Source organism: Pseudorasbora parva, chromosome 16 (assembly GCF_024679245.1).
Source record: "Pseudorasbora parva isolate DD20220531a chromosome 16, ASM2467924v1, whole genome shotgun sequence".
Lineage (NCBI taxonomy): Eukaryota > Metazoa > Chordata > Actinopteri > Cypriniformes > Gobionidae > Pseudorasbora > Pseudorasbora parva.
In genome coordinates, this window is record NC_090187.1 from 40,473,942 (window position 1) to 40,500,763 (window position 26,822).

General features: G+C 40.5%; 1 long non-coding RNA gene across 1 annotated transcript in view; it reads left to right on the forward strand.

Moving 5' to 3' along the window:
* Nucleotides 1-26,822, forward strand: part of LOC137043565 (uncharacterized) — a 242,401-nt gene that overhangs the window by 139,221 nt on the left and 76,358 nt on the right. The window contains exon 3 of the long non-coding RNA XR_010898519.1: nt 14,203-14,327. This is a non-coding gene — a long non-coding RNA (uncharacterized lncRNA). The remainder of the gene's footprint in view (nt 1-14,202; nt 14,328-26,822) is intronic.

A 26,822-nucleotide genomic window follows, 5' to 3' on the forward strand; every position in this document is an offset into this window, starting at 1 on the left:
ACTAAAAGTATCCTTTCTTGTATATATATTTTTATTTGTTTGTTTTAAAAGTACTAATAGGACTCTTGAATAAACTTATTTTATGGTAGAGAGAGTCTGAATTTTTCCTCATTCAGTTGACCCACGGTTTACTGGCCCTGTTCGTCGACCCATGTTTTGTTTTTTTGTTTTCCCACTTGACTGTCCTAATAACTAACGATATTTTCAGCTATTTTTGATAAGAGCTTATTCATTTTCTTCACATATTATTTTATTATTTTATCTGGAAGTCTCAGTTCCTCTTTAGATTGTGTAATGGGTTCTAGTAGATATTTATTGGTCATTTCTAATGCAGAGTCTGCTCTCCTCTTTGTGCATAACTGGACAAACCCCATAAAAAGCATAGTAATATCTCTTTATGCAGTAATCATCATTATACTCTTTCTCTCAGATGACACACGTCTTAGATACAGACTCACTCAAGGACTTAATGGCTCTCTACCAGGAGTCGTCTAAAGACTTAAAAATAAATTAGGTTAAAGTATAATTAAAGAAATTCATATTTACAATATAAGGTAGCACTTTAGAATAATGGTCATTAGTTAACATTAGTTAATGTATTAACTAATATTAACTACAGTTCATTTGTTACTGTATTTGTTCATCTTTGTTAACGTTAGTTAATAAAAATACAGCTGTTCATGGTTTGTTCATGTTAGTTCACAGGGCATTGACTAATGTTAACAAGATTTTAAAATGCAAAGGTTGAAATTAACTAGGGATGCACCGAATGTTCGGCAACCGAAATTATTCGGCCGAAAATAGAATAAGTAAAAAGGAATAATTTTTGCCGAACAATGACGTTTTTAATGACGCGATCAAATAGTAACCCATGTAGAGTGAGAGGCGCGCGCTTTATGCAGCAAACATGTCAGCAGTGTGGAAGCACTGTTTAGTGCTGCATCTCATGTCATCGATGAGAAGAGGAACCGACTTTCATGTGAGAAAGCAGAGAAGCTACTTTTCATAAAGAAGAACCTGCCACTTTTCCTGAAGAAGTAGGCTAAGTAGGCTTATGTCTAGGACAGTTATTTTTTGTTGTTGTGGGTTCATCCACCTTTTTTGCACTATTCAATGCACATTTGATGTTGTAGACATACAGAGTGTATTTTTGTTATGTGATTTATTTCTCTGAAAAGCAACACAAAATAGTAAAAAATGGGAAAAATGCGAAACACCGTGTTCGGTATTCGGCCTTTGGCCTTCGGCCAAGCATTTCATTATTATTCGGTTTCAGCCAAGAATTTCATTTCGGTGCATCCCTAAAATTAACATTAACAAAGATAAATGAATGTTTTTTAAGTGCAGTTCATTATTAGTTAATCTTAACTAATGTAGTTAACTAATGACAATTATTCTAAAGTGTAACCCAATGTAAAAATCAAAACATAAAATCATATACAGCCTTAGCTGTTGGAAATACTGATATGACAACTCTCAAATTTGTCAAATCTGTTAACTTGTTCATCTTCCATTTAAATCAATGTATTATGCAAATCATTCACTTGTAGAGGTCAAAAGTGGAGCTTTTTTTTAACATGCTTCTATCTTCTATCTTGTATGTCTTTAAGTTAAATTAAATATGTTAAAGCTACACTGTGTAACTTTTTTAGTTTATTCTTAGCTAAAAACACTTAGTTCTTTCAAAAATATGTGCTCATTAATGTATATTTATTTCTTTCAAGTAATAAAGTATTCTTGTAAGTTTATAATATGCCATTGAAAATACATACGGGTGAGGGGTTCGGATGCCGGTCGCCATGTTGGTCCTCCATCTTGAAAGTACATTAGCCAAAGAGGGACATACCCGTAAATTCAAGCTTTGCCTTTCGTGTTTTGACACTCGATGGCATTCATGGACGAGGCCGAACTGAAAGCCATGTTAATCTTGGACTAAATCGGCCACCGTAGGAACGTTAAAACGAAATCGGAATTGAGAGGAACAGAAACTAATATTCCTGGATGGTCATATACCTTTTCAGAGCTAGATGGGGGAAAATATCACACAGTGTGACGTTAAGAAACTGACAGAAAAGATTATAAATGCTGTGTGCAGTCAGTGCTATTATATATTTATGAACATTTAGCATAAACAACATTCATGAAGTTTGCCCACACAAAAAAACATGTTTAAAAGCATCTTCTCTGCCATCCACACATAATTACCTGCATGATTTACATTCATTTCACTAGAAAGTTCTTTGATGACAGTGTGATTGCATTTTTATGAGACCAAACATACAGTTTAATATTCATTAAACACTCTATTGAGAGTCCTCAATGCCCTCGGAGGAGGTTGATGCAAGGCACCGGTTCCTCCTAATGAGCTCAACATATCAATTTTACATTACTGTATCAATATACATGGGGCCATAAAGCAAGGTGCATAAAACACTCAGTTAAAGGCCAACACATTCGTGGTCATCAGTATGACTTTTAAGGAAATCGGGCCGTGTCTCTTTTGCTGGTGAGGGGAGGAAATGAGATTGAGCATGTCAGCAATTTTTATGCCATGATAGCAGGTCATTAAGAAGGAGTCGACACATGACTGACAAATAGATTAAAGGAAAATGTCAGCGCTAATATCCTAACCGCGTATTTATGGTCGTTCAATTGCCTGTTTGTCAGAATTCATTCTCTCCAAATTGCCCCACTTCAGTTTAGACATCTAAAGAGAGTACTGTATTGAATAAAGGAGCAGAGGGGATTCTCCCATCTCTTTCACAGCACATTTCACAGCATCAGGACTGCCTCCGGGCATGATATTGAAAATGGCAGATGAGAAGAGCTCTTATGGAGCTAAGAGAGCTAACCTGAGTCGAGGTGGCACGTGAATGGCATGTCGAACAGCAATGACTTTCTCTTGACTCGCTGAAAGTATCCGGGCTGCCGGGCAAGTCCTCTGAGTGTTGCGCTTCCATTGACTGACTGTCCCGTGTATCTCTCACGAATATATCCTGTGTTATTTCTCTCTACTGTGTTTTACCCAACGCTGGGAGACAGCAAAGAGCACGGGACTGGAGACAGCGCTGCAGTCATTTGCATGGACATCAAATAGCTTTTCACTTTCTGCCAATGTCATAATAGGCACAGTCTTATCTGAGATGTAAAAACACATTACAGATTGATCGCATGAATGTCTTGGACCGTCATTTGTGAAGCTAATGGACTGAGGTTCAAGCCACAACAGTCGATAACGCTGCTTCTCGCATTCACTTCAGAATCAATGTGCATCTCCACTTGGGTCTTAACCTACATCAAGCACAGAGGAGCCGTCAGAAGAGTTTTGATCGCGTATAAACTAATTGACTGATCGGACCTGGCTTCGTCTAGCGGCTGATGGCTGACGAAAGGTGTATACAGTTCCATTCAGATTCCCTCTGAAAGCGAGCGAACAATACCGGTGCAATTGACGATAACAAGCGGCAGACAGCTCACTATGTTCTAATAACCTCAGGTCACCCGCTTATCCTTGTAAATTGTTCATGTATAATGAAACCCATTGTTTATTTCTGCTGCAAAACAACATAATTACGCGATTCGTTTTCTATGGGCTTCAAACACTTTCTTAGCTTGGCAATTTGAAATAATGCAAAATCAATGAGGGAGAGTTCAGCTGGAAAATGAGAATATCTAGGTGCTGTAAAGGTGAGCTCACTGTGCATCATCTCTCCCTTCATCATCACTTTAAGTAGTCTCAATGCACATCCTATCTCTAATTAGCACCACTGGGGCTGTGAATCATTTGTAGCGCACTGCGAAGCAGACTCTGTTCACAATGACTGGGAACTCATTTACTGCCCATATAAGCGACAGGGGAAAGTTTCATGCATGAATTGATGGAAGTTGTTGCATGATGTTTTTGACTTTTTTTTCTTCCATTTCAGCAATTTCAAAACTCTTAAGTAGCAAAGTTAGCTGAAAGTTGGTTTATTTCTAATAATGAGTCTTCAGCCAGTGAGAAGACGTGCACCTTAATTTTCCATCTGATTTCACCCTAATTGATTTTTTTATGCATAAAGGGGTCTTAACATGAGAAAGTTCATTTGAATGCATCATGAAACCTTCTCAATTCTATTTAATCTCTAGATTTTCATATCTCTGTCTTGTCTCTGCAGAGTTGATGGAACTAATGCTAATAATGTGTCTCAATGTTATCATCCTCGATTTTAGTGCAAAAGTCTCTTCTTATTTACCTATGAGTTCTGTAGTATATCAATGCTGTGATAGCAAACAACCAAGATAGATAGGAGATAGTAGCTACAAATAAAAAAACAAAAAAACAAAAAATAATAATCCTTTGGAGACCGACAGGTTAACAGCCTTGTTTGGCCACATTTTGATGTATTGTGCTGGCGAGAAGGATATCAGGAGTGTAACTCAGAAGGGAAACTCCCACCTGCTCTGGATCTGTGTGGGACTCTCAAGGCGCAGTCAGGCCTGAGAGACCTCAGAGCAGAGACAAACATTTGTCACATCCCTGAACGAACGCTAATCGAACATGTGCTGTCACAGAACTACCTACACAGCAGAATACAGAGTAGAAAAATGCCTGAGAAGGATATAATGGTCTTGTTTTTCTAAAGAAGACATGAAATCATACCGCATGCGTCCATGGGGTCATGAACTTCTGTGCACGTGTATCATCAAGGGAGTCGTGATGGGGTCATTGTCTTGAGAAATTCATAGCATTTATTTTCTTTCTCTGTGGTGGGGATGATGGCATTTTATGTGTGTATATATATATATATATATATATATATATATATATATATATATATATATATATATATAGGTTATCGTAGTTGTAAATGTAATAAAATTAGCATTTATATTTTCATAATTTAACATTGAAAATTAGGATCTGAGACGAGAAAAAAGTCATAATATGCATCTGATAAAATATACTGAAAAAACAAGTAGGGGTAGGAATTTTTGTTAATTTCTCATTTCGATCATCATTAGGTCTCAAAAACGAGTAATGATTAACCGTGCGGGGGGCGGGGCGTCTCCGTCATAGAGATATGAAACTATTTTAAGACTGTTACGAAATTTAATGTTGACACAAACATGAGATGTCTATGCAAATATGAACATATGACTATATTAAAAAAAAATAACTGCTAGATTATAATGCATAAATGTCTTCAAAAAAGAAACAAAATAACCGTCTTAAATAACCCAGTCAATAATATTAGGCATTTTATTTGAGCTGAAACTGTGAATACATCACCCTGTAGAGCTTTGCTAGCGGATTAATAAACTCCATATGCATCCTATATGAGATTAATCCGATATACAATTTACATCTGCCCAAAACGATGCAAATGCTCACGTGAACTTGGCATGCAAGTATTTTAAAGGCTTGAAAGGAAAACTAATTTTGAATGCGCTCTTCCTTTTACAACAATGCTAATACACAGGCAAAAACACTATTACAATCAGTCCCTCCGGGATTTTGCTATAATTTTTTGGTGATTTTTGCGATCAAAATGATGTGAATTCGTGAAAATTTGTGCAGTTTTTTTAAAAATATAATTAGGATACCACATTTACCATATTATGTACTATGTTAGATGCACAATAAGTCATACACAACAATAGAACAAACAAAATGCACAAACTTTGTTGTCTTACTAAAAAAGACTAGTCCAGTGGTGTGCTATGTAGCTTTAATAACATGATCACTTAGGGTGGGAAATATGACTGGGAAAAGTAAATCACAGCAATAAGCAATTGCCTAATATAAGTAAAAAGTTCTCAAATCATTAATTAATCAATTAAACGGTCAGTAATAAAATAAGAACTAATAAACAAATGATAGGAGGACAAATAAATACAACACAAAGATACAAAAACAGCTTTAGGTATAAGTAGGCTATGGTTTGTTTTTTCCAGTTGTTGTTTGATGGTGTAGTAGGCTATAGGTTACTTTCACTTACCTACTACAGTAATGCACGGAACCAGTGTACTGTCACAAGCCCTAAATTTATTCACTCAAGACATAACCGCCAAGACGGACATTTAGGCATAATCATGTGTGTATTTGATTGTGATTGTTCAAGGGCATTAAGCCTATAAATAAAACACATTTCTGTATACTGGCGAGCGTTGACAGCCGGTAAACGTGCACAGAATCCTCAGCCAGGCTGACATCAGTTCGCGTGTCAGTAGTGATTTGAGTTTGTGGTATAGGCAACAGCGCTTTTATTATGATATTAATGTGTATTTTGAGTTGAAAATTAACTCCAGTTGTCAAAAAAAGTAAGTTACCAAACCAGTGCATGATGGGAACACCAGTATCAGAAAGTTGGTTTTACTTCATTTTCAAACGTTGCTATTTATGCTTTAACGTCTACATGCTTAAACTGAGTACTAATAAAGCGTTTACTTATAAGTTAATATATAAGTTAGAATAAGTTAGTTCAGACAAGAATTTAAAAAAACAAAGTAAATGCTTTTTGTTTTATACGGTACTATTTACTTTACCACAGAATCCTTTTCATCAGTGTAAATGAATCAAAGGCCAAATCACATTGCGCCAATAGTCACCAGATTACAGATCGTCATTTCTGAGACAAGTCTGATTCAGTGTGTTCAGTCGGCAAAAACAAGCTCCGACAGACCCCAGCTAACTCCGACAGATTTATCCGATAAAAACAGACAAAGTGTCTGTTGCCGTCTGTCAATGCGATGTGAATTAGCCTTCAGGAACTTTCCAAGAATGTTTTAATGTGGATTAAATTGGATTTAATAAAACATCAAATGTTGTTTGACCAGCAGCCTGTAGCCCAAGACTGGTTTCCCACTGAAGTGATGCAGGGCTGAGGCTGGTCAGTACCTAGATGGGAGACCAACTGGGAAAACTAGGTTTCTGCTGGTAGAGGTGTTAGTGAGGCCAGCAGGGGGCGCTCACTCTGGGGTCTGTGTGGGTCCTAAAGCCCCAGTATAGCAACAGGACACTTATACTGTAACAAGCAGCGTCCTTCGGATGAGACGTTAAACCGAGGTCCTGACTCTCTGTGGTCATTAAAAATCCCAGGATGTCCTTCGGAAAAAGAGTACGGGTGTAACCCCGGCATCCTGGCCAGATTTGCCCTTTGGCCTCTGTCCATCATGGCCTTCTTATCATCCTCCTCTCCTGATTGGCTTCATCACTCTGTTTCCTCTCCACCAATCAGCTGGTGTGTGTGTGGTGGGCTTCGGGCGCAATATGGCCGCCGTCGCATCATCGAGGTGAACCACTTTGAGTGCCTAGAAAAGCGCTATATAAATGTTAGAAATGATTATATTATTATTATTTTCAACAATCTGGGAAATAAAGCTGCCTAGAGTTGAGGAAACAACCATACACAAAGATGTTTGTGTGTGAATGTTTACCATAATTACACCTAAAATAAAACTCAACAGTATGGTAAACAACATGGAGACATGAAGGATATATCGCGCGCACAGACCAAGCCTGCCGCACTCGTGTTAAAAACTGAAGCGAGCGTCTCATTTGGTCCCAGTATAGCTCATAACCTTCGCCTCTGTGTATTATAATGGACACGAGACAAACTAAACAATCAAATTACAAGTTAGTTTCTATCATTTTAAGTCGTTTTTTATCACCCTGATTTTATTTCAAGTGTTTGTGTTTTAAATAAGTTTGGTATTAGTTAGTTATTTGATGCTATAAAAACGGGGTGTGAGGTCATGATTGGCAGCTGCTCTGAGTAAAGTTGTCACTGAGGCACCAACAGACTTTTTTGGGAGGAGAATGAAGCTTTAACTTTTATTTCTACATTTTCATAATGGTTTATTTCACACCTTCACAGTGAATTGTTCTACATCTGCGAGAGAGTGGGCGGGCTTTTAATATCGCGGTTCTACTTCCTGCTCTCTACTGCGCAGACTTAGTCCCAAATCTGCGCAAGATGGGACCTCCGGCAGCTTCACTTTTCTTCAGTGGAAGAGAATGAAGTTGCGTCGTCCATATTTTTTTATGGTCTGTGGCACAGACCCTCATCCATTGCCTATCATTTCATTCAGCGAAAAGGCCCATTACAAGCAGTGCACACATTCTGCAGCTGCAAATTTTCAGGAAATGAATTATAACGTAGGGGCTTTCATTTCACATATCTCAATTGAATTAATGTGCTTCTGCCTGGAGGATCATTAGCATCATCCTGGAGGCCTTCCTCGGTACAGTGGACTAACCCTCATTTACACTCTCATTGTGACTGAAATGCAGGTAAAATTGCAACATTTATCCGCCTCTGTTCCTTGTGACCCTGAGTAATTTCATCTTTGTAAGACTAATTCCTGGGGCCTTGAGGTACTACGAGACTTTCACCTCAGAAATCATTCCTTGTGATGAATTGTGTTGTTTTGCAAGTTGAGGAGTACAACCAAGCAATCGACTGTAAGATAATGAATTCTGTCAGACTACTTTTGTGATAAGGTTTCTGCATGCTCTACTTCTGGCTGCGAGCAGCTTTCATTTTGGATGGGAATTTGATAACTGCCCTTTCTTTAGGCAGTGTAGAGATTAGTGTAGGGATTATTGCTTTAAAATCCCAAATGTGTGATACATTATACAACTGCTTGATGTATCAGACTCTCTTCAGAAAGAGTTTTATGGTTTTTGTGCCTTTAATGGGATCAGATAATGACAGGGAGAATAGGGCGAAGGGATTTACATTCACATTTATAGTCATTTATCAGACAATTTTATCCAAAATGACTTAAAAATAAGCAGCATTGCAAGCATAGCTGCACAAGCATCTTTCCATCTGGCACTAGCCAAACCATGAAATTGTATAATAGAAGTCATTAAAGTAAGTGGGTTTTTTTGTGTTTGTTTTAAGAAATGTGACTTTAAAAATGGATAAATCAACTCTTTATTAGGTAAATGACATTCATATTAACAGCATATTAGCATTGAATGTCACTGAGAAGCATACTCGTTTCTCTACCCACATTTTTACACTCATCCAATGAAAAGCTCTTAAAGAAGTGTTAATTCAGAGCTCTGTTACTGAGCATCAATATAACTGTCATGAGCAGGGCTCTCATCCAGCCCAGAATGATCACACTTCAGTCTGAAGCATCTCTCCATATGACAGCGGGGAATCTTTAACCTCCAGCCTCAACTCCCTCATGAAGTCTGTCAGCCGCTTCAGGTGTTGAAGTGTGATCTCCTCGAGGTACCTAGATAAACAAACATTTAGTTTACGTAAAAGGCTATTTACAACTAGATTACATTCTACTGGTGTAGCATGTTGGCATATTTAATTAGTTAATATTCATGTACCTCAATGTAAAGTCGTAACATGATATCTTTGCAAATCATTAGCTAATGATGAATAAAAGCAAGTGGCATGGCTTTGACCCGTTGTGGTAATTAACACATTCAAAATAGAAACAAAATAGAAAATTAAACTGTTAACTAACAGTTTAATTTTCTATTTTGTTGTCTTGTGTACTTACATTATACCAAATGTTTCCAAGAATGTTAAAATCCAGAGAAATATGTAATTTGAACCAGGACACGGACCGTGTCTGTGTCACCTATCAGTGACAGCATACCCTCGATTTCTGGTTTTATTTTGTAGAAACCATGGAAACGGCAAAGACGCTTTAATATGTGATATGTTTTATTAGACAGACGAGCAACTTTTTGGAGACATTCATCAACTGAAACGAATCATTGTTATATAGCTCAAAATATATTTCTTAGACTTAATCTATTAATCATATCAGCAATAATTACCATTAATGAATGAATGTCATAGATTAATTCATGATAAGCTGTGCATTAAAGTATGAATTAACACATATTAGTGCACCCGTATTGTGAAGTGTTACCAAAGCTTGTACTGAAAAGGTTTTGTTTGCTTTTGCATTTATTTTTTCTTGGCAAGTTACAAATCAAATATTTCCAGGGGGTCCTGCACCATCAGGCATCTGCCTTACTATATAATGCATATTTACGCTCTCTATTCAGCTCTTCTTTACTTATTATCTTCTGGCATATGGGGAAATGTCTCCCCAAGAGTCATAATTAGAGAGAATTCACGCAACGTTTGCATTTAAATGGGCTCCACTATATTCCCAGTCAAGTCCTATGGCAAAATCAATAATAGCGCTGATGTTGTAGAATTTACTTTTTGAGCATTAATATTTCTGACATTATATTTTATTTATTAGCCTGACCTTTGCACGACCTGGCAAGATTTGTGCTACATTTGGAACAAACTGAATCTTATGTGAGCAAATCCAAACAACATCTCATATAAAATATCTCACATCTTAAATAAACACTGGAGAAAGCACTGACAGCAACTCGCCATACACAGCTTATTTAAAATGGCTGTCAAGATGATTTTGGCAGCCAGACTGTGTAGTTACAGCACATTACAGCTAACCAGTCAATCCTTGACCCTTTAATAAAGCGAAATATTTTAAAATGCATCCATCTTTAATTATTATAGATCCATCGAGATTTTAAACACATCTTGAGTGTGATTTTTATTTTTATTTTGAGGGATCACATTATTGCTGGAATCAAGACTACCTGCTCTCTGGTATCAATGATGCCAAAATATTAAGAGAATAGTTTTGTTTTAACTCAACTGCATGCCTTCAGCATAATCCATTTCAACCGAGGTGAAAGTCTCCTGGCTTCCATTATATCATGTGCGTGAGCATGAGTGTTGCCGCTAAGCTCTCAGATATGCAACCCCACGGCTTTCGATGCTGAGATGAAAGCCGTTTGAGTGGCATGTAGTGGTGTGATTGGAGACTAGGGGTTTGATCTTGAAAGGAGGTACCAGTAATGCATTCAGTAGATGTGAAGCCTCCAGAGAGACCGTTCAAAGCAGCAGGGATTATATATCCACTGAAAAAGCCCTATTGTAAAATGACACAGCCCACTCAGTATGGGCCGGCTTAGTGTAATGGTGCATATCTAGAAAAGGTCACATTGTTAGAACCATGAATTATACACAGCTGTTCTCTCTCATTGTGTGCATACATATTCCACCCTGTCTACCCTGTCGGAGTCAGTCAGGTTTTCCTGTCCCTCTGGTGTACGTGAGGCAAGATGAGCTTGCTATCCATGGAAAGTGTCACCATCCATCACCTTAATGGTTTCATGAGCAAACCTCTCGCCTAGAGTAGTCCAGGCACACTCCAGGTTAAAATGTGGGCAGAAGACTTTGTAACCTTATGTTCAACAAAAGCCTCTAATGTAGTAACGGCTCCCTTTACACAGCTTGATTGCAACTGAGAAAATATGTGAATGTGTGAGGGAAAATGTGCTTCTTCCTGTGTGTTTGAGCGGGTATATAGTTGCAGTGTTTTCTGAGGCTTGGTTTTTCACAGTCCATTACCCTTTTTCATCTGCATTCTGAGCTCTAATGACCAACATGTCAATGCTTGGCTGGCTGGCATGGTGCAGTTTTTGGTGGATGCCATAACTACACCGGTGTAGTGGTACCAAGGGAGCAAAAAAGCATATCCATGGAAAGCTATTCAAAAGTAGCTTATTTTCACAAATTATTTAATTATTTGTTAATATCTTTTATAAGAGTTACCTCTAGTCTTCAAAATTGAATGGTTCCAGACAAATTGTTAGTCTCATTTAGCAGGTTAAGAAAGGAGGGTGACAAGTGACTGTCTACGAGTGAGTCATTAAATCATTTATTCAACCGATTTGTTCAAAAACACATTTATTCAAGAACAAAACCTGACTTTACAAGTGAGCTATTGAATTATTCACCAACTGGTCTGTGCAAAACACTGCTTCAAGTGAAGCAAGTGACCTTGTTCTATAAAAGCATTGTGTACATCCTTTCTAGTCCTTCTAAGGCTTCTAGGCTTGTCCCCATCTAAGCATTGAGTGCAATAAAGATAAGGTCTACAGAGATGAAAAACCCTAGAGGGTCACAGTCCTGCAGAGTTTAGTCACAATCCTGCTCCAACACATATACCTGCAGTTTTCAAATAATCCTGAAGGTCTTGATTAGCTTGATCAGGTGCTTTTATTAAGGTTGAAGCTAAACTCTGCAGGACTGTGGCCCTCCAGGAAATTAGTTTTGCACCTCTGGGTCTGGCAAGTGTGCTGGTTGTGTGAAGGTTATGATTTTGCAGCCAATATATGGAGTCTTACTAGGACACAGCCTTGCAACTGAGAAACACTTATTGATTTGTGTACATCTTTGAATCATTCACTCAACTAATTCAGTCAAACATTTTTATTTTTTTTTCAGGACTGTGTGTTGCGTTCACTCCTGAGAGTGTTACTCTGAAATGAGAGATATAAGTATTTTTGTTAGTGGAGGAAAAACAAAGTAAATGGCAACATTGTGTCTGAGGGTGTGTTCACACTTGGCCTGTTTGGTTGGTAAAATTAACCATTTCATTTTCATTTGAATAAGTATGAATGCTGCCATCTGAACCCTGGTGCGCATCAAACAAGCGAGCCAAGACCGGTGAAACGATGGGTCTCGGTCCGTTTCCATATTAACTCGGTGCGGTTCGACTGAAATATGGATGCAACAAGGACCAAAGGCGTACAAAAATCGTACACAAAATGTGACCCTAAAAAGGGCAGAATGCTCAAGCATACCTCATTTTCTTGTAATAGTTGTGATGTTGCCCATTACAGTTCGGTACAGGCATCAGAACCGCGTCTCCTCCATAGACTGTAAAACTAAGTTTTGAAGCATAAAGTACAGACGAGTTGCCGCGCGTCACGCCTGGATAACAGACAATAGGCAAAGAGGCCGAACGTGGGCGGAGCTTAGGTGACGTGATGACTAACAGACAGCAGACAAATGGCAATCCACATGTCAATCAAAGTGGCCACGCCCTTAATTATGCAGAACTTTAAGGCTTTCTATAATGTAAATTAATGAGTTATTACAAAATCCATCCCCCTCACAGTTGTCATGAAGAACAAAAATAGCTGTATTTACCAAAACCACAATTTGTACCAGGCTGTAAACCCTGTTTTTTTCTGCTGGTTGGGTATTTAACATGGGGCTCAATGAGATTCTGCTCTCTTCTGGAGCCTGTCCCTAGTGGCCAGTTGAGGAATTGCAGTTTAATTCACTTCGGTATTGGCTTCCACAGAAACAGGGGGAGGTTGCTGCTTGGTCTCCTCGCAGCAGATCCTGGTTTGTGTGATGGAGGGATTTTTTCTGTTTTCACTCTTTTACACATTTTATAAGCTCTTCACAACTTCTCAGCTAGCCAAAATACCATAATATGTAGCTCATTTAGCCATACACAGCATTGTTTTGGAAGTTCTGTCTCGAAATATATGTCATAAAAGACGACCAGTCAGGTTGTGAATGTGAACTTATTATCCCTATGCCTTTAGGTTTGGTATCTGTTGGTTCAATGGTAAAAATGCAGATGTGAACGCTAAGCGGACCAAAACAAATACACAATTTTTGTTGTTTTGTAGACCAAACAAACCAAGTGAACCGAAATACAAGTGCGAACACACCCTAGAGTGTACGTTACACAAATTATGGAATAACACTGGTGGGACTTTCTCAATATTAAATAGTTTATGGAACTATTGTAACAGCAATATCGCACTTGAAATTATGCTGTTTGCCTCATGAAAAATACAAAATAGTAAACTATACATATATACATACATAATTTTTTATCTTGGCAGAAACAGATATTTTTAGTCTACTGTTTAATAATTATTAAGACATATAACTTAATTGTTGTACTGCTTTTATCACTCTTTATAGTACGGAAGAAGGCACATTCTGATGTGGAGATGAGTGCCCATAAGCAAAGATATGAAAATGCGAGGAAAGATATTACAGATCTCCTTTCCAATGACCATCACTTGCAGGACCAACAAATATACACCAGTCAAACTCTGTTATTGTCAACTCCCCCAGACCTTCACTTGCTGTCCAAGACAGATTAATAGGAGATATCCCTGAGGACGCTCCCAGTTATAGTGCACACACATTAAACTTTTATGAAATGTTAAACATAACCCAACAGCTTTGTGGCAATCAAATTGAAGATTGATTTCCCTTTCAGATTTAAACCTCAGAGGGTGACAACCTTGTTGGGTATATGAAATGTTCATGTAGAGGCCAGTCTGAGTCTCTCATTTATTATCTATGCACTCCACCACAGATCACCGCTGTTCCTCGAAGCACGCAAGGACTCCAGAGGCCAGAGGCAAACCACAGAGATCTCTTCATGCTGTAACCCCTACTTGAAATTCCAGTCTAGAACTTCACGCTCGAACATATAAGCAGGTTTGACTGATTTATGCATGTGTATATTTTTTCTATCTGTGACAAGGTAATAAAATAACTATAACTGCACTATTATAATTTATAAAATAGCTTTTTAAAGATGCAAAAAGTGATAATGGACATTTAAAGCATATGATGTATTTTAAATATTCAGAATCTAGCAAAGTGTAAAATCATGTCTCAGATGATCTTGGGGCAACAAGGTCCCCGAGTGTTAAATATTGCTTAGCTTTAAAATGACTTTGTCCTCAATGATCTAGATTTAAAAGGATACTCCTATATGCTCTGTAATTAGATGCATGTTTTTCATTGTGGAAGACAGGAAGCAGGGATGCTAAAGTTGAAGTGGTTTGGCATTTCAGACAGTGTGGGGTGAAGTCAATACAAGAGCCTCTGGTCTAAAACAAGCCTTCACGTGTGTTGCATTTCTCCTGAAGGATTGTAAATAGAAATAAGACTAGAATTCTGCATTGAATTTGGATGCATCTATCAAAGAGTATTGTTTTTAGATAGATGTATGCACTCTTTTATGCTTAGGGTTACACTTTATTTTGATGGTCCCTTTTAAAATTATGCACCTACATGTCAACTAAATCTCATTAGAGTAATTTTTTCACACTTGGTCCTTCTCAGGGGTCTGAGCGCGGTTCGCGGGATTTTTTGCCCATATGTGAACACTCCAAACAATCTCAGACCACTTTAAAACGAACCGAACCGAGACCATCACTGGAGGTGGTCTGGATATGGTTCGATCTCATTTTATGGTGCGGTACGCTAAAAACACGCAGTCTGAACACAAACCGCTCTGGGCTTACTTGATTTTTCTCTTCACGAGTTCCAATGTAGTTTGGTCATCAGACACCTCTGTGCAAATCGGCTGTTCATCATGGCTGCTTCCTCTAGCAAATCTCTACAAATTATGCGTTCACAACTTACACTTGTTTATTGCAATTTCAACTGTTTCTGTGTTGAAAGAGACGCGGATGCACGCCTTGCCATTTAAAAATGGTGTACGAGCGCCTAAAGCGCATGCACAGAAGCCAGCTTGTATTAAACTGAAGCTTTAACGTCTTACCGCATTAATTTTAAAGTGTCAAAAACACACAAGTTTCACATACACCGGTGGTTTTGTCTTAAGTGAATGTAAAAGTCTGCATTACTAGCCTAATAAGAATCAGTGGAGTACGTCATACAGACTCCACTTAAATGAGTCTGAGTTTGGTTCTTTTAAAGAGGACCCAAGTGTGAAAACACTATAAGTTAACATAATTCAGTGAGTTGAATGTCTGTTAGGGAGCATCAAAATAAAAGTGTGAGTAGATATTAGGCAGTCAGTCTACTAATACACTGACTGCTAGTTGACAAGTAGGCGCAACGTTTCTTATAGTCAAGAGAATGTCTAAAGCGGACCATCAAAACCATAAGTGTTACCATGTTTAGCATTAATAAACTGATAACATGGAATCATGCTCAGTGAAACGTGCTTGAGAAAGTTTGAGTGAGTCACAGTGTTTATTCCAGATCACTTGGTAATGTAAATTTTGTGTTGTGTGGTCAAATATATATACGAACAAGTAGGAACTTAATTAAAGTTGAAGTGCAAGTTAAAATGACAGTGTTTGACTGATTGCACGTTTGTATTTTTGCAGTCTGTGAGGTGTCATTATGTCATTAAGTCTGGGAGGAAAATGCTTGTACACAATAACATAAAAGCTCCTCGTTCCATAATTACACCTTACTCAGAAAACCAGCCAAGACTTCTTATTGGCTCTAATTAACCTTGAAAATATGGGTTTGTTTGTTTGTTCGTTTGTTTGTTTGTTTTTTCAGTTTAAACGCCTACAATCTCCATCTGTCCTTTCTGTCTCAATTTAAATTTAAATTTAGTTCTTGTCATTGGCATGATTAAAACTCTGCACAATTTCTCATTGTACACAACTACAATACAAATGTAAAGTAAACAATAATAAAATAAAATGCGACAAACAAATACATTACATTAAGTAATAGTGCACAGAAGTGACTATTCAATATTTTTCTGAGTTCACCAAACAGGATATTCATTGAATCGTTTTCACTAGCGGTGTCTCTGCTCTCTTCCTTTTCAAATGATGTCCAGGTGGCTAAATCCTCATATTTCCACAACAAAATCAATAGCACCTCAAACACGCACGCATTTCCGAACTTTTAACTCTCTCTTCTGTCCCCCTCCACCGGCTCTTTATCTGCAGATGATTTTGCCCATCATTGATAAAACTACAATCATCAGCAGTCAGTTCCCACCTCCACACACACATGATTATAGATCAGCCACATCTACAGCCAAACATATTCTCTCCTTCTTCTCTTCACTCACTGAGGCAGAAGTATCATCACACACATCACACCTCACACACATCATCAACACGTCTCTTTGCACCGGCATCTTCTCTACCACATTCAAGCATGCTCAGGTAACCCCACTGCTTAAAGGGAGCCTTCACCTCTTTTTCATTTTAAACTATGTTATTCCCTTAAAGGGGGGGTGAAACACTCAGTTTCAGTCAGTGTCATGTCAATCTTGAGTACCTATAGAGTAGCATTGCATCCTGCATATCTCCGAAAAGTCTTTATTTTTTTTATAATTATATAAGAAAGATGCGCTGTTCCGAGTCTTTCCGAAAAAAGCCGAGCGGGTGGGGGCGTGTCGTGTGAGCGGAGCTAAATAATGACGTGTGCGCTGCTGCTATTGTGTTGAGTCGAGTGCGTCGTAAAGCTGTGTCATCCCTAACAGCGGGAAAAAAACTTTATTCAAAATAAAAATATGGCTTTTAATCAGATACAGCCATACATCTATGATCCGGAATCAGACCCAGAGGCTGCAGTTGAACAGAAGCAGCAGCAAAAACGACTAGAGCAGGACGTCTGTATGTGGTACGATATACACTAACTATATAATATGCTGAGCGGCTTGTGTTATTTACATATTTATACTTGAATTATATCGTCGTATTTTTGTCTTTGAAGGTGTACATGTGGGAAGTGCAGTTGTGCACGTGTGTTTGTGTGTTTACGCGTGGTTTAGACAATTGTAACGTTAGTAAGCGGACTGGTTTTGCACGGCAGGCTAAGTTAGTGTTTACATAGAAAGACACGGAATAGTAGCGCATTTGAATGAAGAAGCGTGCTTATTTAGTTCAACATATTTCCCGCCTCTTTGTGTATTGTTGTTTGGAGTGCTTTTACAATACACAAACATAAAGTTACACATATAGTGGCCAGCTAAACAAATGTACACGCACTACACATCGCATGCTCCATTGATCAACTAACTATACGTGATCATGTTTGGGCTACTTGATGAGCATATAGGCAAAAACACAGACATTTGAAGCAGTCTCACTCACCGCCTGCGGTTCTAACGTTGGGACCTTTATCGTTGGGACTGCTCCATCCTTCAGCATTAGGCGATCGGAAAATCCTGTGTCGAGCTGGGCCTTGTTTATGAAACAGTCGGCACCGAAATGCAGCGAACAGATATAAACATTCGCGCAACTCAGTTGCTGATCCGGAAAAGCAAATTACATCCACTGTTGCCTTAACGCGGGGTTTTTGGGGAATCTGTGCAGGACTGTCTTGGTCTGGCAACCAAAAACGCACTTTTTGATGTCATTGTTAATTGTGCACATCACCTGTGTAGCGCAGCCTACGAGCCAGCGCTTTGATGGGCGTAGGCTGTTGCTTTCGCTCTCTCCCTCGCTCTCTCTCACGCTCTTCCGGTAGAATTGTCCGTAAGGCCCATACAAGGAAATTCCGCCCCCATTAACGTCAAAGGGGACGCATGATCGCAAAAAACTTGCCGAAACTTATGACTAACCGGAAGTAGTATTTTTGACAAAGAAATACTCCCATCAAACGTCCACCTTAACTTTTGAAACTTTGTCTATGTTTAGGATGGGATTCCAAGTCTTTAACAGTGTAAAAAGATCAGTATGCATGAAACAGCATTTCACCCCCCCTTTAACTAAAACGAGTTCATACATCCCTCTCTCGTCTCAGTGCGTGCACTTAATCTCTCTGACGCGCGGTGACGATCTGATAGCATTTAGCTTAGCCCACTAAGCCCAGTTCATTCACTATGGTACCAAACAGAGATTAGGTTAGAAGCGACCAAACACCTCCACATTTTCCTTATTTAAATACATTTACACTAATAGTTGAACGATCAAGTATGATGACATAAAATAAAACGGGCGCTTTTCTTAGCGGTTTCACCCCAGCAGCAGTTTTGCCCGCGCATGCGCCATTTTACTACAGCGGTTTTGCCCCGCGCATGCGCAGTTTCACTAAAGCGGTTTTACTCGCGCATGCGCAGTTTCATTACAGCGGTTTCACAGCATGCTGATACATTCGATTTTTAAATCTTAATTCTGTCCTAAAACTATCTATTGATTATTGTTGCTCCTGCTGTTATTTTTTTGAATCTGCTGTTGCCCAGAGGCCTTCAGGCTCCTTTACTGATATAAAACAATGCTGTCATGAACACGTAGATATTTACATTACGTTTTGTTTTTGTTTTTTCAAAAACGAACAGCCTGGTATAATAAACACAATGTATTTTCAATGCCTGATATAAAAAAAAAACGAGGTTTCGAATAGACATTTCAAAGGTTTCTATAATTATTAAATTATTAGTATAAAGCCAAGATAACTAATTCCTCAAGTTGATTAATTCTGCCTGGGGTAAATGCATAAACTTGAACACTAATAAAACATATTTTTAAACAGGCTGAAAGTGTGAGAATATTATTAATTTGTTGGAGACATAACCAAGAAACAAATTTAATTTAGCCTACATTTAGGCTATTTATTACATTTAACTAGGCTACAATTTACATTTTAAACATCTCATTATTTTACTATTACAGTTGATCACTAACTAATAACTATAAAATCAAACAAGTGCAATTACAATAAATAAATAAATAAAATTGTAGTTTTATTCCCTTCTAGTGCCATAACATGCATCTCGAGACTTAACCGTAAGACTTAACGACACAATGCGCATGCGTGGTCAGAACTGCTGTGGTAAAACTGTGGCTCTGCAGTCAGACCCTTCTCGAAATGAGAGAGTGATGGGGAGATGTGAGGGAGGATTTTTCAGCCGGGACTTTTTACTGCACCAAGTCGAAGTACTCTCAGAAGTGCTATTCCGCCATACATTATAGTTCTCCTTTTTAATCCGCTTAGAAAAGCACCACGTTTTATTTTATGTCACCATACTTGATCGTTCTACTATTAGTGTAACTGTATTTAAATAGGGGAAACGTGGAGGTGTTTGGTCGCTTCTAACTTGATCTCTGTTTGGTTCCATAGTGAATGAACTGGGCTTAGTGGGCTAAGCTAAATGCTATCAGATTGTCACCGCGCGCCAGAGAGATTAAGTGCACACACTGAGACAAGAGAGGTATGTATCAATTCGTCTTAGTTAAGGGAAAAACAGTTTAATATGAAAAATAAGTGAAGTATCCCTTTTAAAAACCCACATTAGACACATCACTTGTAGAGAACTACAGACCTGTTTCGTTCCTACCATTCATAGTGAAAACACTTGAACGAGTTGTTTTCAACCATTTTTCATCTTTCACAGTCTAATCAACTGGACGTAAACCAGTCAGGTTTCAAAAAGGGCCACTCAACTGAGCCTGCATTATTGTCAGTTACTGAAGCCCTGCTGATGGCAAAAGCTGCTTCTAAATCATCAGTCCTCGTCCTCCTCAATCTATCTGCTGCCTTTGACACTGTGAATCATCAGATTCTTCTGTCCACCCTCTCGTCACTGGGCATCACAGGGACTCCACTCCACTGGTTTGAGTCCTATCTCACAGAACAGTTTGTCAAGGTTGCCTGGAGAGGGGAGGTATCCAATGCACATCAATTGACCACGGGGGTTCCTCATGGCTCAGTGCTTGGACCTCTCCTCTTCTCCATTTACACTACATCATAGGGACCCATAATTCAGGCAAATGGCCTCTCATACCATTGCTATGCCGATGACACACAGCTCTATCTCTCATTTTAACCAGATCCCACAGTACATGATACATCCACGAACATGCACCAATCTCAAGCTTTCTGGCGGATATCTCGGCATGGATGAAAAAACTTCACCTGCAGCTCAACTTGGCAAAGAATGAGCTGCTCGTCTTCGCCCTACAGTACAATTTTACCATCCAGCTAGGTTCATCTTTGATTACCTCTTCAGGGTCGGTCCGAAATCTTGGAGTAATCTTTGATGACCAGCTGTCCTTCAAAGACCACATTCAAAAGACCAGACAGCTCGGTCATGCAGGTTTGCGCTGCACTACATCAGGAAGATCAGACCATTCCTTACAGAGCATTCAACACAGCTTCTTGTCCAAGCCCTGGTAATTTCTAGACTTGACTCTAGACTCCTAGACTCTAGAATTTCTAGCCCTTCTAATTTCTGACTACTGCAATGTGCTTCTGGCTGGACTTCCATCGTGTGCGATCAAAACACTTCAAATGATCCAGAACGCTACGGCACGTCTTGTATTCAACAAGCCCAAAAGGGTCCATGTCACACCTCTCTTCATCTCTCTGCGTTGGCTAGCACTCGCATCAAGTTCAAAGCTCTGACTCTTGCTTATGGATCCACTACAAGCTCAGCACCCGCATATTTCGACTCGCTCCTACGAGTCTACATCCCCACCAGAAGCCTTCGCTTGTAAGAGGCATGAAATAAAGAAGCATCATAGAGTGGCATGAAATCACTCTCCAGAACTTTCTCATTCACCGTTCCCGGTTGGTGGAATGATCTTCCGGCCTCCATACACATGGCAGAATCACTCACTTCATTCAAAAGACATGTAAAAACTCATCTCTTCCATAAGCACTTATTCTTATCATCATTAAAAAAAACTCTTCCTCCTCTATTTTTCTCTTTTCCCTCCCTGCTTTTGCTTCTCTGAGTAATATCCAAAAGTTGTATTTAATGCACTTTTTTGCGTTTCTTCGCCTCTTCATGACAAATTGCTTCCTGTACTCCTCAGTTGTGAGTCGCTTTGGATAGAAGCGTCTGCTAAATGCATACATTTAAATGTAAATGTACTTTCATCCAAATTAGAGATTAGTATTAAATGAGTATGCGCAAAATTGGAATATTGTATAAAACATTTGCAAATAAAGCAGCGTTTCCATCCCATGTGTCCAAGAGAAGAAAATCACCACTGGGAAATTTGGCGCAAAATATCTTTACTAAAAAAGGAATTTGTTGCTATCAGGGAAGCCACATGGCTTTTCTTCATACATCATAAATGACTTGCGTCTCAGAGCGCACAGATAAAACACAATAAACGCTGTTGCATTTGGAGATGGTGTTTGTGAACGCAGTCATGTGAGATGCTTCTGGGAGGGAATTAAACCAAATCATTCAGATGAATTTCAGAATGATCAAACCAACATTTGAGAGGATGTGCATTGCCATTGGTCCACTGGTTAGTCCACTTATCCAATCACATGCACTTTTTAGTTTGTTGTGCATCGAGGGATTTATTCAGTAAATGTGTTCCCATCATAGTTTATTTATGCGCATGTCTTCTTACCAGATAAAAATCTGCCTCAATTGAATGCATACGTTTTTATGTGCATTTTTATCATTTATGTGCATCTTGGCTTTTCCATCCAGCTTTTTTTAAAGCCATAAATTGCATTTTTGCAGACACCATTGCATTTTGTTTGCATTGCCTAATTGGTAAAGTACGTATTTTTCACCTATTATAATATGGTTTAATCTAATTAGTCTTATTCATTATTATGGTCTTTTTCACTCTATCATCATTTTTCCTTGCTATACTGTATTAACATGTCTCCTGATGTATGATCGTGGCTGCAGTGATCTGCCTTTCAGGTCTGAATGAATCCTAGTGTCACTGCACCGTGTAGCGGGGTGGCCACATGTCACTTTCAGTGATAGCTGCCATTACTTTGAGCTGGCCCATGAAATGGTAGGATACACATCTGAGGATTTACAGCCAACTGCACCACATTGATTCATACTGCATATTCTGCTACACTGGCAGGACTGGATGTGCATGCAAGCGTGTGTATGTGTACCACGAGGGTTAGTCCTCTGAGCATGTTTTGCCAACCAACAAAACAGGAGCACATGGTTATCAAAGAGGGGCGGAGTAATCACGCACCGCTAAGACCCATTGGCTATCATCGCAGGAGAGGACAAAAGAAACACCCGGCCCATGCTTATCAGTGTTTTATTGGGAGGGTAAAATGGACTGCTGAAATTCCCTTGACACTTGGATAAACTTTCAGAAAAACCTTTGTCTCACCGCAATATGGGTGTAGACTCACCAAATTTAATCCTCATTGAAATAACAGTACTTTTGCTTACAAAACCTGCTTGTGGTGAAAAGTATTTGAATGGTCTGTTGTTGATTTCCAATGTAAATTTCCATTTTCATTAATTCGTTTGAGTTCATCAGAAATCATCATTAATTCTTTTGAGTTCAAAGTTGTTTTGATCAGTTTGCTGTGATAGAAAAAAAGCAAAACATGCATTAAATCAAAATCCCTTTTACCAAATATAAATTTGCATTAAATATTGTATTCATATTAATTTATATTAATTTCCATCTCCAAACTGCTTATCCTCTGTAAAGGGTCACAGGGATGACAATTTATTGTCTCTATTCTATCTTGCCTTTATTTATTTGTCTCTAATTAAAATACATTATTGCATATCTAGAAACCAGAGAACCCAGGGAAAGACATCAATATTAATATTTATTAATTTGTTCATATTTAATAGTACTCACTAAAGGTACACTATGTAACTTCTTTTTGTTCAAAATGAGTCATTACCTCATTAAAACATATTTTGTCCCTGATTTCCTAAAGTAAGTATAATATAAGTGTTTATATTAGGGTTGTCAATAGATTAACATTTTTAATTGCAATTAATCACACCCTTATCATGAAAACAAAACTGTATATTCTACAAGCTTTTTCCAAGGTAAATGTAAGCTTCTTCCAAAAAAGGGACCCTTGGAGACTCCAAAAGAACTCCAAATAACCACATGACATAAGAAGTCCATATAATTTATATATTTATTTTGAATAATTTGCATACGTTATTAATGTAGACAGCCCTAGTGAACATTTTGAACCACATACAATTTATTATTTTTTGCAGGAAATTACGCACATGCGCATCTCATATCCGTAAATAGAGAAAAAATGCTCCAGCTACTTTGATGCGTGTCTGGTGTGGGAATGGCAGAGGTTAGGTGTGTGTGGGGGAGTGGGAATGGCAGAGGTTAGGTGTGTGTGGGGGAGTGGGAGTGGCAGAGGTTAGGTGTGTGTGTGGGAATGGCAGAGGTTAGGTGTGTGTGGGGGAGTGGGAGTGGCAGAGGTTAGGTGTGTGTGTGGGTGTGGCAGAGGTTAGGTGTGTGTGGGGGAGTGGGAATGGCAGAGGTTAGGTGTGTGTGGGGGAGTGGGAGTGGCAGAGGTTAGGTGTGTGTGGGGGAGTGGGAGTGGCAGAGGTTAGGTGTGTGTGGGAGTGGAAGAGGTTCGGTGTGTGTGGGGGAGTGGGAGTGGCAGAGGTTAGGTGTGTGTGGGGGAGTGGGAGTGGCAGAGGTTCGGTGTGTGTGGAGGAGTGGGAGTGGCAGAGGTTAGGTGTGTGGGGGGGAGTGGGAGTGGCAGAGGTTCGGTGTGTGTGGGGGAGTGGGAGTGGCAGAGGTTCGGTGTGTGGGGGTGTGGGAGTGGCAGAGGTTAGGTGTGTGTGGAGGAGTGGGAGTGGCAGGTTCGGTGTGTGTGGAGGAGTGGGAGTGGCAGAGGTTCGGTGTGTGTGGGGGAGTGGGAGTGGCAGAGGTTCAGTGTGTGTGGGGGAGTGGGAGTGGCAGAGGTTCGGTGTGTGTGGGGGAGTGGGAGTGGCAGAGGTTCGGTGTGTGTGGGGGAGTGGGAGTGGCAGAGGTTCGGTGTGTGTGGGGGAGTGGGAGTGACAGAGGTTAGGTGTGTGTGGGGGAGTGGGAGTGGCAGAGGTTAGGTGTGTGTGAGGGAGTGGGAGTGGCAGAGGTTAGGTGTGTGTGGGGGAGTGGGAGTGGCAGAGGTTCGGTGTGTGTGGGGGAGTGGGAGTGGCAGAGGTTCGGTGTGTGTGGGGGAGTGGGAGTGGCAGAGGTTCGGTGTGTGTGGGGGAGTGGGAGTGACAGAGGTTCGGTGTGTGTGGGGGAGTGGGAGTGGCAGAGGTTAGGTGTGTGTGTGGGTGTGGCAGAGGTTCGGTGTGTCTGGGGGAGTGGGAGTGGCAGAGGTTCGGTGTGTGTGGGGGAGTGGGAGTGGGAGTGGCAGAGGTTCGGTGTGTGTGGGGGAGTGGGAATGGCAGAGGTTAGGTGTGTGTGTGGGTGTGGGAGTGGCAGAGAATCGGTGTGTGTGGAGGAGTGGGAGTGGCAGAGGTTAGGTGTTTGTGGAGGAGTGGGAGTGGCAGAGGTTCGGTGTGTGTGGAGGAGTGGGAGTGGCAGAGGTTAAGTGTGTGTGGAGGAGTGGGAGTGGCAGAGGTTCGGTGTGTGTGGGTGTGGCAGAGGTTAGGTGTGTGTGGAGGAGTGGGAGTGGCAGAGGTTAGGTGTTTGTGGGGGAGTGGCAGAGGTTAGGTGTGTGTGGGGGAGTGGGAATGGCAGAGGTTAGGTGTGTGTGTGCGAGTGGGAGTGGCAGAGGTTAGGTGTGTGTGTGCGAGTGGGAGTGGCAGAGGTTAGGTGTGTGTGTGGGTGTGGCAGAGGTTAGGTGTGTGTGTGGGTGTGGCAGAGGTTAGGTGTGTGTTTGTGGGAGTGGGAGTGGCAGAGGTTATGTGTGTGTGTGGGTGTGGCAGAGGTTAGGTGTGTGGGGGAGTGGGAGTGGCAGAGGTTAGGTGTGTGTGTGGGGGAGTGGGAGTGGCAGAGGTTAGGTGTGTGTGTGGGGGAATGGGAATGGCAGAGGTTCGGTGTGTGTGGGGGAGTGGGAATGGCAGAGGTTAGGTGTGTGTGGGGGAGTGGGAATGGCAGAGGTTAGGTGTGGGTGTGGGTGTGGGAGTGGCAGAGGTTAAAGATTGAATTGCTCCATGTCAACCACACCCACACACACACACCTAACCTCTGCCATTCCCACTCCCCCACACACACCTAACCTCTGCCATTCCCACTCCCCCACACACCTAACCTCTGTGTGTGTGGGGGAGTGGGAATGGCAGAGGTTAGGTGTGTGTGTGGGTGTGGCAGAGGTTAGGTGTGTGTGGGGGAGTGGGAGTGGCAGAGGTTAGGTGTGTGGGGGGTGTGGCAGAGGTTAGGTGTGTGTGGGGGAGTGGGAGTGGCAGAGGTTAGGTGTGTGTGTGGGGGAGTGGGAATGGGAATGGCAGAGGTTAGGTGTGTGTGGGGGAGTGGGAGTGGCAGAGGTTAGGTGTGTGTGGGGGAGTGGGAGTGGCAGAGGTTAGGTGTGTGTGTGGGGGAGTGGCAGAGGTTAGGTGTGTGTGTGGCAGAGGTTAGGTTTGTGTGGGGGAGTGGGAGTGGCAGAGGTTAGGTGTGGGTGTGGCAGAGGTTAGGTGTGTGTGGGGGAGTGGCAGAGGTTAGGTGTCACAACAAGTGAGAGGTTGACATCTTTAACCTCTAGAGAATCACCTGACATGGATATTTTGCCTTTTTTATTACTCAATTGGTGAATAAGGTATTTTATTGAACAGGTAAATTGTCGTATGTATGTCTCTAGGGGTGCTTTCACACTGCCTCATTTAGTTCGGTTGAATCGTACTAGAGTTCGTTTCCCTCTTTGGTGCGGTTCCTTTGGTCAGGTGTGAAAGCAGCAATCGCACTCGGGTGCGCACCAAAAGCGGACCAAACAAACGTACCGAGACCTCCTTGAAGAGGTGGTCTCGGTACGCTTTCACACGAACTCTGGAGCGGTTCGTTTGTGGTGAGAACGTGATCCGACCTCGAACAGAACCAAATGCAAAAGTGCTGATCATTTTTGGACTTAACCAGCAGTCGTAGTCAGCTGCGCTGACATTATGTGCATGACATTATTACCTGATAGACCGTTGGCAGTATTTTCGTAAGATGAGCATGTCAGAGTTAAGAATAATTAATGCACGCCTCCTCCTGAAGTGACGAGTGATGCGCGCTCGCCGTCTGCAGTGCATTAGAACGTTGTTTTCAAGTCACATCCGCGCTTCATTATACAAAGGTATTGTTTGCATACTGTGGTAAATACACACAGTGTAATAGATTATGGCCAGGGACAAAACCAGCCCGTGCAGTCGTCTCTCCATAGTGTTATTATTGTCTGCTGGCATTTCCTCTTCTGTTGGAATTTTCCCACATGTAAATTCTGACCAATCGAAAAGCAGTTTAGGAAATACGCCATGGCCAATGAGTGATGTGGATGTTGTCATGTGCCTGCGTTTTGTTTCGTTTCAACTGGTTCGGACCAAAGCAATCAGTGTGGTGTGAAAAGGAACCAAAA